The following is a 16,609-nucleotide window of genomic DNA, read 5'->3' as shown; positions in this document are numbered from 1 at the left end:
TCGTCGTTGTGTCCCCAACCTCCAGATCAGTGCCTGGGACATAATCGACCCTCTCCTGATGTTGCAGTGAAATGAAGCATTGCTCACACCACGTCCCACAGAAAGCAGAGGAGAGAGCTTCGGTGGTGGGGACGGATGGCCCAGGGGCAGGGTCGGGAGGAGCGGTGGGAAGCAACGCATCATGTGGCTGACCACGTGGCCAGCGAATGAGCACACGGTTCCGAGAGGGGCGAGCAGATCAGTGACCCCAAAGCCTGGTCGGTTAGATCAGCCAAATCCATTGCAGACTTATCTGAAGAGCCTCGTGGCCCTCTGGCAAGAGGTAAGCGTGGAACTGATGCCCAAAGCAAATCTCACTTTGATGGGAGCGCTGAACCCAGGTGTCAACAGTGGGGGCAGGGCAAAGGGGCAGAGGCCTGCCTGCTGCCAGCCTCCGAGAAACCCCATGGCTCCTGACAACAGGGCAGCCGGTCCCCTGACACCTGAGTTTGGTTCATGGAAGTGGAAAGGAGACAGTTCTCTGGCCAGGCTTTAGTTGGGGGTGGAGATGGAGGTAAAGCAGGGAACCCCCACAGGACCACATCAGCCTTGTGCAAGGCATCTCCCGTCGGCCGTCCTGACAAGCACCTCCTGGGGCAGCCTCCCCCAGCTCTTGCCATGGCAGAGAGATCTTTGACTTCCCGGGGCACCGTGAACAGGCACAGGCTGCATCTGCCCTTTGTCACAGGCCTTGGCAATCCTATCTCCTCTTCCCATGGATAAGCACAGGGCCAGAGACTTAGGAGTCTTGTGTCCCTCTCAGCAGCTGCCGTGGCACCCAGTGCCTGACGAGTGCTGGACAGACACCCGTGAAGAGGGGAAGGTGGGGACAGGCGAGGAGAGGAGCGGGGCAGAGGAAGATCAAATGGTCCTGCTGGCCCCCAGGGCCTGGGAACCGCTTGCCCCCCGCCTTCCCGTACCCGCCAGCCCCGGCCCGGCCCAGCGGGCAGCAGACGTGCGTGGGGGCGGCGCGGCAGGCAGGAAGCGCCTCTGCAGGCTCACATCTGCAGAGCCACAGCCGAGCCTCTGTCCCGAGTGATCTGTGCATCAGAGCCGCGCCAGGGCTGTAAATCAGGGGGTGGGAGGCTCTGCCTCCTGTTTTCCTGCTCCAGCAGACGGAGACAGAATGTGCTGCCACAGCTCCCAGGTCTGGAAAAGCAAGTCTGATTGAGAGATTTTCCCAGGCATTGGGGGGCAGAGGGGGCAGGAGTGTCCCTGGCCTTCCTCCCGGGCTCTGGAAGAGAGAAGCAGGCCGCCCCTTCTCAGCCGGCTCTTGGCGGGTGGGTGCCCAGCGGGGTGCCCAGGCCAGGGCGCGGCGGCTGCTGGAAGCTCCTGCCCGAGGCCCGCTTCCGTTCAGCTGCCCAGTGTGGTTGAGCTCCGGCCGTGACTGCCGGCAGCGAGGACAGCAGGGAAGGGGGACCCTCGAAGGGGCCTCCACCGGGGGCTGCAGCCTGGCCAAGGGGCCGGGGCGGGCGCGGGCAGGGGGGCTCGGGGCCCGGGGTTTGCTTGTTTATCCTGTGCCCCGGGTCCCCTCAGCAGCCTGCACCTGGAATGCTGGGGTGTGGGCAGTGCTGCGGGTGGACGGGGACAGAAGCCGCCCTGTGTCCCGCCCTCCCTCAGGATGTCTGAGCAATGCCCACGTGGGTGACAGCGCCCTCTCCCCGGCTCGCTCCTCCCTCCCGGAACTGCCGCCCCCTCAGCCTGAGCTGCCCATGCCCTCTGGGCTCTGTTTTCATTCCAGGCTGTGGATCCGGTCGTGGGAAGCAGGTAGGAAACCATGATTCTGGGGGTTAAATGAAGAAATATATTTAGTGCTGACACAAAACCAAATATTGGGTTAGCAGCCAGGAAAGGAGAGGGAAAAACCCAAAGCAAACAGCAGAGGAAAGACATTCCTACCAAACAAGGTCCCTATTCATTCTTCCAGTCCCAGGTGCAGAGCCTGCAGGGTAGGGACCTGCTGATGAGGAGCCATCGATGCACCACGCTCAGGTCCTGGCTGCCCTGGGACCCAGGAGCCCCCGCCCTGCCCCGACAGGCTGTCGCTGCCTGGCCTGGCAGCAGCGCCCTACAGTGCACCAAGTCGGCCCTAGAGCCCTCTGGGAGCCAGGGCTGGGGGGTGGCGGAGAACAACGTGAAGGTTCCTGGGTGGGTCTCGAGTAAGTGACCTGACCTCCCTGGGCCTCATCTGTGGAATGTAGGGTTGGATTACAATTTCACAGGTCACGACACTCTGTGATCCTGTTTCTGCCCAACGTGAGCAACGCGAGTGACTGAGCGGGACCATGCGGCGAGCAGGGCCCTCTGCTCCCGACACAGGCTGGGGGTGCCCGGGGGACAGTGCGGGGCAGTTCAGTTGTTCCCCGCTCGCAGCTCCCTGTGCCAGGGCCCTCCGCAGAGTAAGATTCCAGGGTCTGAGCTGACTCCTCCGGATACCCCAGACCCCAGCGACGGGCTCAGACTGATGCTTAGTCAGGACACAGCCTGGCCCAGCCCAGACAAGCCGAAGAGGGCCTGACGACCGAGCAGAGGCGGAGAGGCCGGTGGAGCGCCAGAAGGACCAGGAGACATCGAGGACCTCCTGGGCATCTTCTGTGGGATCCCAGATAAGGCGAATTTTGTCCTCCTGACTCCAAATTGGTTTGTATTGAGCCATTGAATTACCCCTCCTGTGGGGTGGTTGGGCGAGATCTACAGTAGCAAGTGGGTTCCGGTAATAAAGGACCTTCAGGAGCAGTTGTTAGCGACAGGGTGAAGGACTGAGCCCTGACCCAGCAGAGGAGAGAACAGACTGGAGCTCCTTTCCCCTCGGTCTGACTCTCTTCCTCTGGGTCCCCATTTTTTTCTCATGCACTTGACTCTCTCTGCTTCCCTCCCCCAAGTTTTCTCAAAGGCGCCCAAGCTTCAGGAGGAATCTGGGCACCCCACGCCTTGTGGGCAGGCAGTTCCTGTGCCCTGGTGAGTGGCCACTGCAAAGAGCCCTGGCTGGAGGTGGTCTTGTCCACTAGTCAACTCCCTGCCCTCCCCGCCTCCAAGGCTCCAGCCCTCACCGGCAGGGACTCAACCAACATGCTGCTGTCAGATGAGTCACAAGACCAGAACCCTGGGAGAGGACGTCCAGAGCCAGCCACCGACAAAACCGTCAAGAAAAATGAGTTCCCACAAACCTGCTCCTTCACCTGCGTTCTTTAAGCTCCGTAAATCACAGAGCAAACCACCTGCCACTGGTTTTCCAGCAACTAAAAGTCATCCTAGACATGACCCAATCGTCACCTCCTATTTGTCTCCCAGATTGATCCCTACGGTCTGGCCACCCACGCACCCCCGCCACTGCCCTGGGGGCCCGGGGCATGCCTCACCCAGACCGCAGAAGTTCCCTCCCTGCTGGGAACCCTGTCTGTGTGCAGCTCTCCTTTATTCCATCCTCTCTGGCTCAGCCAGAGAAATATTTCTAAAATATATGCATCTAAAAAATCATCTCATGGGCCTGCATGCAATTTTTCATCATCTATCACTACCTGGAGGACAAAATCTGAATTTGTTAGTGAGCGTACAAGAGCGCTTCATCCACTGAACTGCCCATCTGCTAGCGTTCCCCTGGCCTCCAGGAGAAACTGGTGACAGCCCCGTCCCCAGATTCCGCTGGACTTGCAGTCAGGATGGGGTGGCAAGAGTTCTCTGCTGCAACCACCAAGCAGCGATGAACCACACAGTTTAACATATAACCTGACACACATAGCTGGGCTCAAAAACAAGGCAACTATTTCTGTGAACCCAAAATCACTGAATGGGACTGTGACTGAGGTGCTGCTGGACTCTGGGTCCCAGGGACTTGTTAGCAAAGACAGGAGTGTGGTTACCCTTGAAAGGATAGTGACCAGGAGAGGTGCCTGGGGCTTCCGGAGGCCAATAATGTTCTCTTTCTTGCTCTGTGTGTTTGTTACACATGAGCATTCACTTCGTGAAAAACCCTCTAGGTGTTTATTTATGATTTGTGTGCTTTTCTGTATACATGTTATACTTCAACAGAGAAGTTTCCTTTTAAAAATGTTTTCCTGGAGACAGGAGACCACAGAAAGATCCTGCTTTCAGATGTTGCATACCAGGGTGGGGTGAGGTGAGGCACGGGGACAGAGCCCAACCTCACAATGAAGACCTGGCTGAGCCACCCACTGGGTCACAGCTGGACTGGCATTGCATGGCACAGCGAACAACACACAGACCTCATCACAGAACAGGGGCTTAGGAGATCAGGTGGAGGCCACCACAAAACTATAAACTGTACACTGGGGAAGAAGAGTAAAAAGAAAACAAATCAGAAGATGGAAAACTGCCATTCAAAACGGGTCTACAAATCAAAATTCCAAAACACATTTTAACAACGAAGGAGTCTAATGATAAGAAAGATGGCAAAACCAATAAATAACGTGGATTCATTCCAGTTGACATCAGTTTTATGGAGTAGTGTAGAAAAAGTTTTCAAGTGTATTTGTGTGTACCTTGGTCAAAGAAATCATAAAGGTATAATATCTTTTTTAAATAAGCAAGAAATATTAGATGAAACAGGTAGAGATGGAAGAAGTAGGCATAAAAAAGAGCCAACTGGGAGGAATAGAGGATAAAAAGGAACCAGCTGGAAATCTGAGACACAGAAAATAGTCATCGGATTTTTTTTTGTATATTCATGTTATACTGTAGACTGAGTAGAGTCAAAGAAAAAAATGATGAATTGGAAGATAGTAAGAAAAAAATCATCCAAAGTGCAGTATAAAGAGGCAGAGAGGGAGAAATACGACCGACAAGTTAGGACCTGAACTAGGCTGAGACTCTAGCCCAAGAGAGATCTAGAAGCAGAGAGTGAAGAAAATGGTCGTATATATTGTTTTGCTGTTTTGTTTTTGTTTCTGCCGGTATTGATACTACTCCTTTTAACTCTTTCTTTGTACCAGAGACTGGGAGGTGGACTGGAGACTGGAGTCATTTTTTCCTTCAGTGAGGCAGCAGGTATCCAGTTGCTTAGACATAGGACAGTCTGGCTGGACTCCATTTCCCTGCCAGTCATGAACTCAGGGCAGCAGGACACGGGTGACATCAGCGGTGTCCTATGGTTCCCTGACGTCTAATGATAACAGCAACTTCCTGACTGTCTGGGCCACAGCGATATCTGTGAATCTGAAAGTTAGGTGCACCCCCTGATTTTTCTTCCAATGTTTTTGTTAGCACCCAATTCCCTGTATTATATCTCTTTCTGCTTGAAATCCTTAGAGTGGTTTCTGTGTTCCTGACTGATAAAGGTATAAATGGCTGTATTTGAAGATATACTACATTTCCCCATAAAATAGACCCAAAAAATAAAGAGTCATAAAACAGGAGAGAAAAGATCAGAAAATTAGGGAACAAGTCTAGGAGTTTCAATATTCAAATAATAGGAGTTCTAGAAAGAAAGGAAAACAAAACAAAACAAAACAAAACATGGGAAACCAAGGGAAGGAACTCATCAAAGAAATAATTCAAGAAATGCTTCCATAACCAAAGGGCATAAATTTGCAAACTGAAAGACATTACCTAGTGCTTAGCACAAAGAATGAAGATAGACACACACCAAAGTGCATTGTAATGAAATTCAGAACAGTGGAGATAAAGAAAAGATCCCACAAACTTTCAGAGAGGGGGAAAACAGTTATACACTCAACAGTATATAGCATGGAAAAATGGGATCCAGAAAATAATGAGGCAATGCCCTCAAAATTCTAAAGGAAAATTTATTTCTAACACAAAATTCCATGCTCAGCAAAGTAGCAATTACAAGTAATGACAGAGAAAACATTTTTTACATGTACAAGAAATTTTTTTTACTGTATCTCCTAAGTAGTGCTTCTCAGGAAGCTACTGGAGGATGCATCCCACCAAAAATAAAGAAGCAAAGCAAGCAAGAGGAAGCACGGAATACAAAAAACCAAACCTGAGAAGAGACGAAGGGAATTCCTGGCATGATAGCGCAGGGAGAGGCCAGGACAGCAGCTGTGTGTGGAGTGTAGAAGACAACCCGTCCACACTGGGGCAGATCATGGGAAAGGTTTGGAGAAGATAACGTTGATAGGCCACTTCACGTTTGCATGTACTGAGAGCAGATTTGCATAATGGGTGGAATTAGCAATAATCATATGGAAAACTAAGTAAATGGAAAAGGGGAACAATCAAGAATTCTAGGGAAAATAAAGAATTGTGCAGAAAAGGTAAAATAATTGTAGTACACTGCATGGCTCGGCCGTGGCTAGTGTTATCATGGTCACGATAACAAAGATTTAATATCGACCTAGCCCAATCACGGTATTGGGAGGACTAAGGGACTGAGTGTGGCGGTGAGGAAGGAGGTGAAACAGAGCTAAAGCCTTAGTGTACCCATGGAGGGATGTGTATAAATGACAGCAGTCACCGAGAAATAAAGCAGCAGGAAGATGAGCATAGTATTTACAGATGTAGAGTAAACAAAAGGGCCAGTGAAAGAGTTGAAAAGGGAAATAGGAGGGGACAACGGGACTGCTGTTTTTCGTAGGAAGAACAATTTAACTCTTTAATTTATTTGTATGCATTATTTTAAATAAAGACAAAACTACAAAAAAAATCAGAAATCAGTGAAACACAAAACAAAGAAACAATAAAAAGGATCAAGGTAAAATGCTGGTTCTTGGGGGGAAAATTAATAAACCAGACAAATCTTTAGCAAGCCTGACCAATAATAAAGGAGAAGACACACTCACAAATGATATCAGGAACAAAAATGATACAGTCTCTACTCAGATTTTTAAATACTGTGAACAGCTTTATGCATCTGAAAATTCAGATGAAGTGGATAATTTTCTAGACATAAGTTAATTACCAAAATTGATGCAAAAATAAATAGAAAGCTAACTAAACCAATAACTATTAAAATCTTTGAACTGGTAATCAAAGTTCTCTCACTCTAAACTGTCGGTACCAGATTGTTTTAGATGCTTGTTTTCTTAGACCTTTAAATCACACGTAAACACGCCTTGAACAAATGTTTTCAGTTCCTGTAGCAATTGTCCTCCAAATCCTCCTCTGGGAAGGTTTTCTGTAGGGCACAGGATAGCCCAGCTACAGCCTCCCTTGCAGCAAGGTGTGTCTACATGAGTAAATTCTCCCCTTAATCATGAGCAAGAGTGCGGTGCTGCTTCTCCAGCATTTGTGTGTTCGTTTCCCAGGGCTGCTGTTACAACGTACCACAAACTGGGCCGCTGAAACGACAGAACTGTGTCCTGTCATAGTCCTGGAGGCCAGAAGCCCAAGGTCAAGGCATGCACAGGGCTGGCTCCTTTTGAGGATTCTGAGGGGAAAATCAGCTCCATCCTTCTTTCCTAGCTTCAGATAGTTTGCTGGAAATCTCTGGCATTCTTCGGTCAATCTCTGCCTTCATGGTCACATGGTGTTCTCTGTAAGGGGTGTCTGTGTCCAGATTTCCCCTTTTTATAAGGACACCAGTCACCCTCCTCCAGTATCACTTCATTCTAATTAATTACATCTGCAATGACTGTTTTCACATAAGGCCACATTTTGAGGTACTTGGAGTTAGGACTTCAATATATGAATGCCGGGGCGGGGGCGGACAAACACTTGTTTAAAAACAATTGCTTGCCCTCCACTTCCTCTATTTTACCCTTCCATGGGCTGCACAGACGTAGGGCTGAACCAGCTTTGGCCATGTAGATGGAGACAAACACCTTAGGAGACAGCAGAGAGACCAAGTGGGGAAACCCCGGGTCTCCAGCTGTCTATACCGAGCAGAACTGCCCCACCAACCCGGGCCGTGCATCTCCAGACTGTGGTCAGAAGCACACTTCCACCCGGCTTGAGCAATTGTATTTGGGTTTTTGTTGTTGTTGTAGAAGCTTAGCTTTGACCCTAACAAATACAGCCACCCAACTGACTGTATAAAGATCTTGACTTTAATACCAAAACTCAGTAAGCACAGAAAAAAAAAAAAAAAAGTAGAGCAGTGTTACTTATGGTCATAGATGCATTACTGCTAAATAAAATGCTAGCACATTAAAATCAAGGATAGGTGTACATATCATGGCCTAATTATGTTTATCACAGAAATTCAAAAAATGGAATGGTTCAACATAAGAAAATCTATTAAATACACTACTTTAACAGATTAAATGTGAAAAAATCCACCTAATATATGAAGCCCCATACCAGCCAGCCACAAAACAAACAAAACAAAAAGACCCAACAACAACAAAAACAATAGATTAAGAAAAAATGTTTGCTAAAACTCAATATTCATGTGACTGAATATATAAACGTGGAGTGTATAGTTAATGTCAATTAATTATTTTTTAATTTGTTTATGTTTGATAATGATACTATGGTTATTTTTCTTTTTAAAAGAAATCTTATCTTTTAAGGATACATGCTGAAATACTGACAGGTAACATGACATAATATCCGTGATTTGCCTCAAATAACACAGAAGGGAGAGAAGTTCGCAGAAGTACAGATAAAACAAGATTGGTCATAAGCCAGCAATTAGTGAGGCTGTGCAATGGGTAGACAGAGGTTTATCGTACTAGTCTGCCTACTTTTGCATATGTTTAAATTTTTCCATAATGAAAAATTAAGACTATCCAAACTCATTCATGACTTAAGAGAAAATAAGGATGGAAGCTGTTTTAGTCCGTTTTGTGTTGCTATAACAGAATTACCTGAGACTGGGTAATTTATAAAGAACAGAGGTTTATTTGGCTCACGATTCTGGGACAGCTGCATCTGGCACGGGCCTCAGGCTGCTTCTACTCATGGTGGAAAGTGGCAGGGAGGTGGTGGGTACAAGCAGATCACATGGCGACAGGAAGCAAAAGAGAGAGAGAGAGGAGGTGCCAGGGTCTTTTTAAACAATGAGCTCTCGTGGGAACTAGTAGAGCGAGAACTCACTCATTAATCCCCCCTCCCCCAGGGAGAGCATTAATCCATTCATGAGGGATCTGCCGCCATGACTCAATCAGTTTCCAACACTGCCACATTGGGGATCAAATTTCCACATGAGTTTTGGAGTGGACAACACATCCAAACTCCATCAGAAGCCAATGTCCTTAACCTGACAAAAATCATCTATGAAACTTAGAGTTAACATCACTTGTGCAGTGACAAAGCACAGCCAAGTTGAGAACTGGACAAAGATGCCCGTTAGCACCGCTTCTGCTCGACACTGTGCTAGAGATCCTGGCCATTCGATGCAGGAAGGAAGAGAAAGAAGATGTGAGAATTGGGAAGTGATGGGAGAGACAGAACTGTCCTTATCTGCAAATAATACGATATTATATAGAAAACCTAAAATAAGAAGAAAAAGGTAAACTAATAAAACTAAAAGAAGAGCTCATCAAGGAAATCTAATACAAAAAAAATATGTATATGTATATTCATAGTAACAAGAAAAATGATCCAGTGTCCAGGAATAAATCTAATAGAAGATGTGCTTTCTAAAAAAAATTACAAAACATTATTAAAGAACCTAAGAAGAGACTTGAATAAATGGGTAGATATATCATGTTTATAAATAGGAAGATTCTATCTTGTAAAGATATCAATTGTACGAGACTTGAATAAATGGGTAGATATATCATGTTTATAAATAGGAAGATTCTATCTTGTAAAGATATCAATTGTACCAAAATTAGTATATTAATTCATTGCAATTTCAATCAAAGTTCACAATTGGATTTTTTTTATAACTTGACCAGCTTATCCTAAAATTCACATGAAAATTCAAAGGTCAAGAACAGCTAAGAGAGCTGCCACAGGAGGCACCCTGGGCTCCTGAGATGGGGCGGTGGGTGAGCGGGGGCTTTGATCACACCCCTCTGACATCTGCACCCAGCCCAGCAATGACCAAGCCAACGCCGGAAGTACCCTGGTCTCCCCTGCAGGAATGAGGGGGGTGCCACAGGCCTCAATCCCGCGCCTCCTCCTTCCTCCTCCCACCCTGTTTCTTTCCCCTTTCCCCTCTCTCCCTACCCCCAACTGCTCTGCAACAACATCACAGAATGTAAAAAAAAATTAATAAATAAATAAATTTGTTTAAAAAAAGAAAAGCTAAGACAATTTTTAAGAACTAGATGAGAGAACGTGCCCTACCAGCTATCATTCTTTTAAATCCATGATACTTTATCCAATAAGATAACTGAGGAGAAACAGACAAACAGACCAATGGAAGAACCCCCAAACCCACATATCTTTGGAAACTTAATGTGTGACAAAGGAGATGTCCCTAAACATCAATACAGAAAGAATGGATTGTCTGGTTAATTGTACTAGGGCACTGGCTATTTACCTGGAAAAGAAAACTAGATGTCCACCCCACACCACATAGAAAACATAAATTTCAGGTGTCCAAAAGACATAAAGGTAAAAGTGATAAACTTTAAAACTTTAGGAAGAAAACACAGGAGGACACTTTTAGTCCTCAGTATTGAAAAGGAGCACTTAAATAAAGCATGAAAGCCCAGCCCATAAAGGAAAGGACTGATAAATTTGACTGTAGTTAAATGTGAAACATCCATTTAAATGAGAGATAACTTCTAAAGATTTAAAGACAAACCAAGGACACGAGAGGATATATGCAACATATGCAATGACAAAGGGATTTTCATGCATGTTTTATAAGGACCTCTTCAACATCCATTTAAGAGGGGTTTCCATCCCACCAAGATGGAGTGAGCATGCCCGGCCTCTGCACAGAATGCAGCCAGAAAGCCCGGACCCCTGCACGGGGCAGCGAGCTACCCGAGGGCACGGAGAGCCAGTAGTGACCGGCCAACTGGGGAAGGACGTCAGAATTCAAAGCTCCACCCAATCGGTGGTAAGTTGACCGTTTTTTCCCTTCAGTGTCACCTGGCCTGAAGGAAGCCCTAAACCAGAAGTACACGCCAGGTGAAAACAGAAAGAGAAACCAAGAGAAAATTTTTTCTGGTCTGAAGAGGAAGGAAAGGGGGCAACCACTAAGGGTCAGAAAGAGTCCCCTGTTTTGCTTTTGTTTTTGTTCCTTTTTTATTCTCTCCCATTCCACCCCAAGCAATACCACTGTGGAGGCACCGTACCGGCAGGTGCCTGAAACTCAGAAGGAAGCAGGGGGAGCTACGGGATCCAGAGTGTGAGGCAAATTCCCACTGCTTGTTACTCTGATTTAAATGACTGCAGATTTCTCATCAGAAACCCTAGAGGCCAGGAGGAGGAGAAACATTTTTAAAGTGCTAAAAGGAAAAAACTGTGAATCAATTCTATGTCCAATTCAGTGCAATCCCTATAAAAATTCCAACCACATTTTTTTGTGCAGAAATGGACAAGCCAATACTAAAATTTATATGGAATTGCAAGGGACCCCAAATAGCCAAAACAATTTTGAAAAGAAGAACAAAGTTGGAGAACTCGTGCTTTCCAATTTCAAAACTTACTACAAAGCTACAGTAATCAAAATAGTGTAGTTAAGGATAAACATACAGTTTACAGCATAAGGATAAACATGTAGATTAATGGAATAGAACTGAGAGTCCAGAAGTAAACCCATACATCTATAGTCAATAGATTATTGATTAGGGCACCAAGATCATTCAGTGGGGAAATAATAATCCTCAATAAATGGTGCTGGGACAAGTAGATGTGGAAGAATAAAGTTGAGTCTTACCTCACACCATATATAACTCAAAATGGATCAAAGACCTAAATACAAGAGCTAAATCTACAAATCTCCCAGAATAAAACAGAGGTGTAAATCTCTGTTTACAGAGACCTTAGATTTGGCAGGGAGTCATAGATATGACACCAAAAGCACGAGCAACAAAATAAAAAAATAGGTAAGTTGAACTTTATTAAAATCAAAACTTTTGTAATCAAAGGATATCAAGAAAATGAAAATCAACTTACAGAATGGGAGGAAATATTTATAAATCATGTATCTAGTATCCAGGATATATAAAGATCTGTTACAACTCAACAACAGAAACAACAAAGAAATCAGTTCAAAAATGGGCAAAAGACTATTATAGACATTTCTTCAAAGGTGATATACATATAGCCAATAAGCACATCAAAAGCTGCTCAACGTCATTAGTTGTTAGGGAAATGCAAATAAAAAACCACAATGAGATACCACTTTACACCCATTAAGATGGCTGTAGTAAACACACACACACACACACACACACTCACACACACACACACACACACACACACAGAAACTAACAAGTGTTGGTGAGGATGTTGAGAAACGGCAACCATCATACATTGCTGGTGAAAATGAATGGTGTAGCTGCTGCCAAAACTAGTTTGGCAGATCAATTAAATATAAGATCATATATTCCTCAGATCATTAAATATAAGATGTTTAAAAAGTTAACCTTACATATAATCTAGCAATTTCACTCCTAGGTCCAAGAGAATTGAAAACAGGTGTTCAAACAAAATCTTGTATAGGAATGTTCATAGCAGCATTATTCATGATAGCCAAAAAGTGGAAGAAACAACTCAAATGTCCATCAACTGATGAACAGATAAACAAAATATGGTACATTTATACAACGGAATAAATAAACAAAATATGGTACATTTATACAACGGAATATCATTCGATCTTAAAAAAGAAATACTGATACATGCTACAATGTGGATGAACATTGAAAACATGCTAAGTGAAAGAATAGACACAGAAGACCACATATTGTATAATTCCATTCATATGAAATGTCCAGAATAGGCAAACTTTCACAGACAGTGAGTGAATGGGAGGTTGCCAGGGGCTGAGGGCAGGGGAAATGAAAATGACGCTTAATGCGTACAAAGTTTCCTTGTAGGTGGTGAAAATGTTCTGGAGTTAGGTAATGGTGATGGTTGTACAATGTTATGAATGTACTAAAAGCCATTGAATTGTACACTTTAAAATGGTTAATATAGTAAATTATATAATATGTTAATTTTACCTCGATTTTTTTAAAAAGAATTCTATATCCAGTGAAAACATTCTTCAAGAGTGAGAGTAAAAGTCGTTCTCAAATGGAGGAAAGTGAAAGCAGCCTTGTTCAGAAGTAAATGCTAAAGAAATTTCTTCAGATGGAAGGAAAATGATACCTGAAGGAAATTTAGAACATCAAGAATGGAGAAAGAGAAACAAAAATGGTAACAATCTGATTAAATGTAATAGGCCATTTTTCTCCTCTTAAATTTTTTAAAGTCTGTATCACAACTGAAAGCAAAAATTATCCCATGGTTCAAGGAGTTTGGGGTGTACGTATGACAACTACAGGATGCAGGGGGAGGGTAAAGGGACCTACACAGTGATAAGTTTCTCCATTCCACATGAACTAGAGAAATATTAACTCTAATTAGACTGTGAAATATTAAGTATGCATGTTATAATCCCTATGGCAACCACTAAAAACTTTTAAAAAACTACACAAAGAGGTATAGTTAAAAACTCAGCCGATAAATTGAATAGAATATGAAAATATTTAAATAATCCAAAATAAGGCAAGAAAAGGGAAACAGGGGAATAATAAACAGAGGGAACAAATACTGAAAAGGTAGATCTAATTTTAAACATATCAATACTTACATGAAATGAAACAGTCTTTAGACAGAGATTGTTAGATTGAATTTTAAAACAAACAAAAAAATAAAACCCAACTATTTGCTGTCTACAATTTTATAATACACGTAGGTTAAAAGGAAAAGAGTGGGAAAAGACATACCATGCAAATACTAATAAAAAAAGTTGGAGTGGCTATATCAGTATTAGACAAAAAAAGATTCCAGAGCAAGCATAATTTCCAGGGATAAGGGAGGGCAATACATCACAATAGAAGAGTCAATTCACCAAAAACATATAACAATTTTAAATGTCTATGCACCGAACAAAAGAGCTTCAAAATACATGCAGCAAAAGCTGACAGAATTGAAAGGAGAATTGAACGAATTCATGGTTATAGTTGGAGGCTTCATCATTTCTCTGTCAGTAATTGACAGAACACGCCAACAGAAAGCTGGCAAATATAAAGAACTGAACTGTTCCGTCAACCAACTGGATCCAATTGACATTTACACAACACTCCACCCAACAGGAGCAGAATATACATTCTTTTCAAGTGCACATGGAACATTCACTATGATAGATGAGAACCAAGATCATAAAACAGACCTTAATAAAGTTTTTTGGCGGCTGGCCGGTATGGGGCAAACCTTAATAAAGTTAATAACCTTGAAATCATACAGAGTGTGTTCTCTGACCATAACAAAATTAAACTAGCAATTGATAACAGAAAGATAACTGGAAAAGCTCCAAATACTTGGAAGTTAAACCACATGATAATCCATGGGTCAAAGAGGAAGTCTCTAGGGAAATCAGAAAATACTTTGAACTGAATGAAAACTACAACATATTGAAATTTGTGGAATGCAGCTAAAGCAGTGCTTAGAGGAAAAGACATACTGTTAAATGCTTATATTTGGGAAAAAAAAAGAAAGATCTCAAGTCAACATTCTAAGCTCCCACAGTAAAACGCTAGAGAAAGAAAGTCAAAGCAAAACAATTGGAAGGAAGGAAAGGACAAAAATAAGAAAGAAATCAATTAAATCAACAAAAACAGTAGAAAACGTCAATGAAACTAAAAGGTAATTATTTGAAATCTTCCATAAAATTGATAAACCTGCAGCAAGACTAACAAAAAAAGTGGGGGTGGGGGCACAAATTACCAATATCTGGAATGGAAGAGAGGATGTCACTATAGACACCACAGACACTAAAAGAATTACAAGGGAATACTACAAACACTGCACAAATAAATGTGATAGCTTAGGTCAAATGAGCCAATTCCTTAAAAGCCATAAATCTTACCTAAGAAGAAATAGATAACCCAAATAGTCTTATACCTGTTAAAGAAATTGAATCATGGTTCAAAATACTCCAACAGCTTCTTTGAATAATAGAACTGTTCTGCATCTCGATTGCTGTGGTGGTTACATGAATCTACACGTGTTAAAATTCAGAACTGTACACACATACACCCCCAAAAGTCTGTTTTACTGTTAATTTTTTAAATTAAAATAAAATCGATTAGGAAATTATAAGAACTAATAAAAGGATAAAAACAGGAAATTCCCAGAAGAAACAAAATAAACTACCCTCGTAATCAAGGAATGTAATTAAAATAATAATAAGAAATAATTTAATACCCAAAGATTGATAATAGCAAGTACTTGGGGGATGTAGATTAACAGGACTCTCACGTATGCTGGTGGAAGTGCCCCTTCGTAGTGAAATTTAACAAGATGAAGCTGAAATGGGCCTGCCCTTCACATTGGCAATGCCCTTTCAAAAAATTCTAGAAGCACAAAAAAGGGCATGCTCAAGAAAGTTCATGGCAACATTGTCACAGCAAAACATTTTAAAAACCTAAATAATTAAACATGGAATATTATTTACATGATGAAATAGTATAGAGTACAGTATTGTAAATGATTTATGTGATATTTTATAATATGATATTTTAAATAAATAAATTTAGAACCATGTGGAATCAACACACTTGTAGATAAAATCTCAAAAAGATGACGTTGAATGCAAAAGCAAGCTGTGAAATGACACTAGGTATGTAAGTTTGAAAACAAGCAAAACAGTGTCATATGTTGTTGATGGACATCTACAAATGCTTTAACAGTCTACAAACATGCCTGGGAAGTATAAACACAAATCCAGGATAGCTGCTCCCTCTGGGGAGAAGGGAACAGGGTCAGGGTGGAAAACAAGAGGGGCTTCAACTCGATCTGCAACTTCGTCCTTTTTCAGAGAAACTAAGCAAGCAAGGCCAAATATGGGCATTCGATGGAGATGGATTCATGGAACTTCATTATGCTATTCTTTGTATTTTTCTCAGTATTTTCAATATGTCATAATCAAAATAATAATTAGCTCTGCACACGATAAAACGTCCTAGTGGTCATGAGCCCCTTAACCGAGCACTGGAGCTAGACTGCCCGGCTTCTGGTCCCGTTTCCGCTGGCACCAGCTAAGGGACTCTGTCTGGTAAAATCCTGAACTTCTGTGAGCCTCAGATTCCTTATCTGCGAAATAAGGATACTAATAGTACTCTCCTTCTAGTATTTTTGTGACGATTGTATGAGTTAAAATTTATGACACTTCATATAATGCTCGGCACATAGCAACACAGTGTGCGTTACATTTATTATTATTATTCCTCATCTTTGAAACTCGTGTCATCTCTGTGAAACCTTCCCCACGTCATCCCCATGTTTAATCCATGTACCAGGCCTGCCCCTGGGACCGTCAGGGACCATCCTGACTTGTCACTGTGCAGTCTAACTGCACAGCTTGTTTGTCTGTCTGCCTTCCTGACTGCACGAGTTTCCTGTCTATCTGTGTAGCCCAAATGTCTGCGTTCCGGGTGACTAAAGGGACAAAGGAATGCACGAGCAAGTGAATGGCCTTCTCTCCCCGGTCACCCCGGTGTGTTCTCTCCCCGGTCACCCCGGTGCATTCTCT

This window comes from Cynocephalus volans, chromosome 13 (genome assembly GCF_027409185.1).
Source record: "Cynocephalus volans isolate mCynVol1 chromosome 13, mCynVol1.pri, whole genome shotgun sequence".
NCBI classification, from domain to species: Eukaryota; Metazoa; Chordata; class Mammalia; order Dermoptera; family Cynocephalidae; genus Cynocephalus; species Cynocephalus volans.
This window is presented reverse-complemented; position numbering follows the sequence as displayed.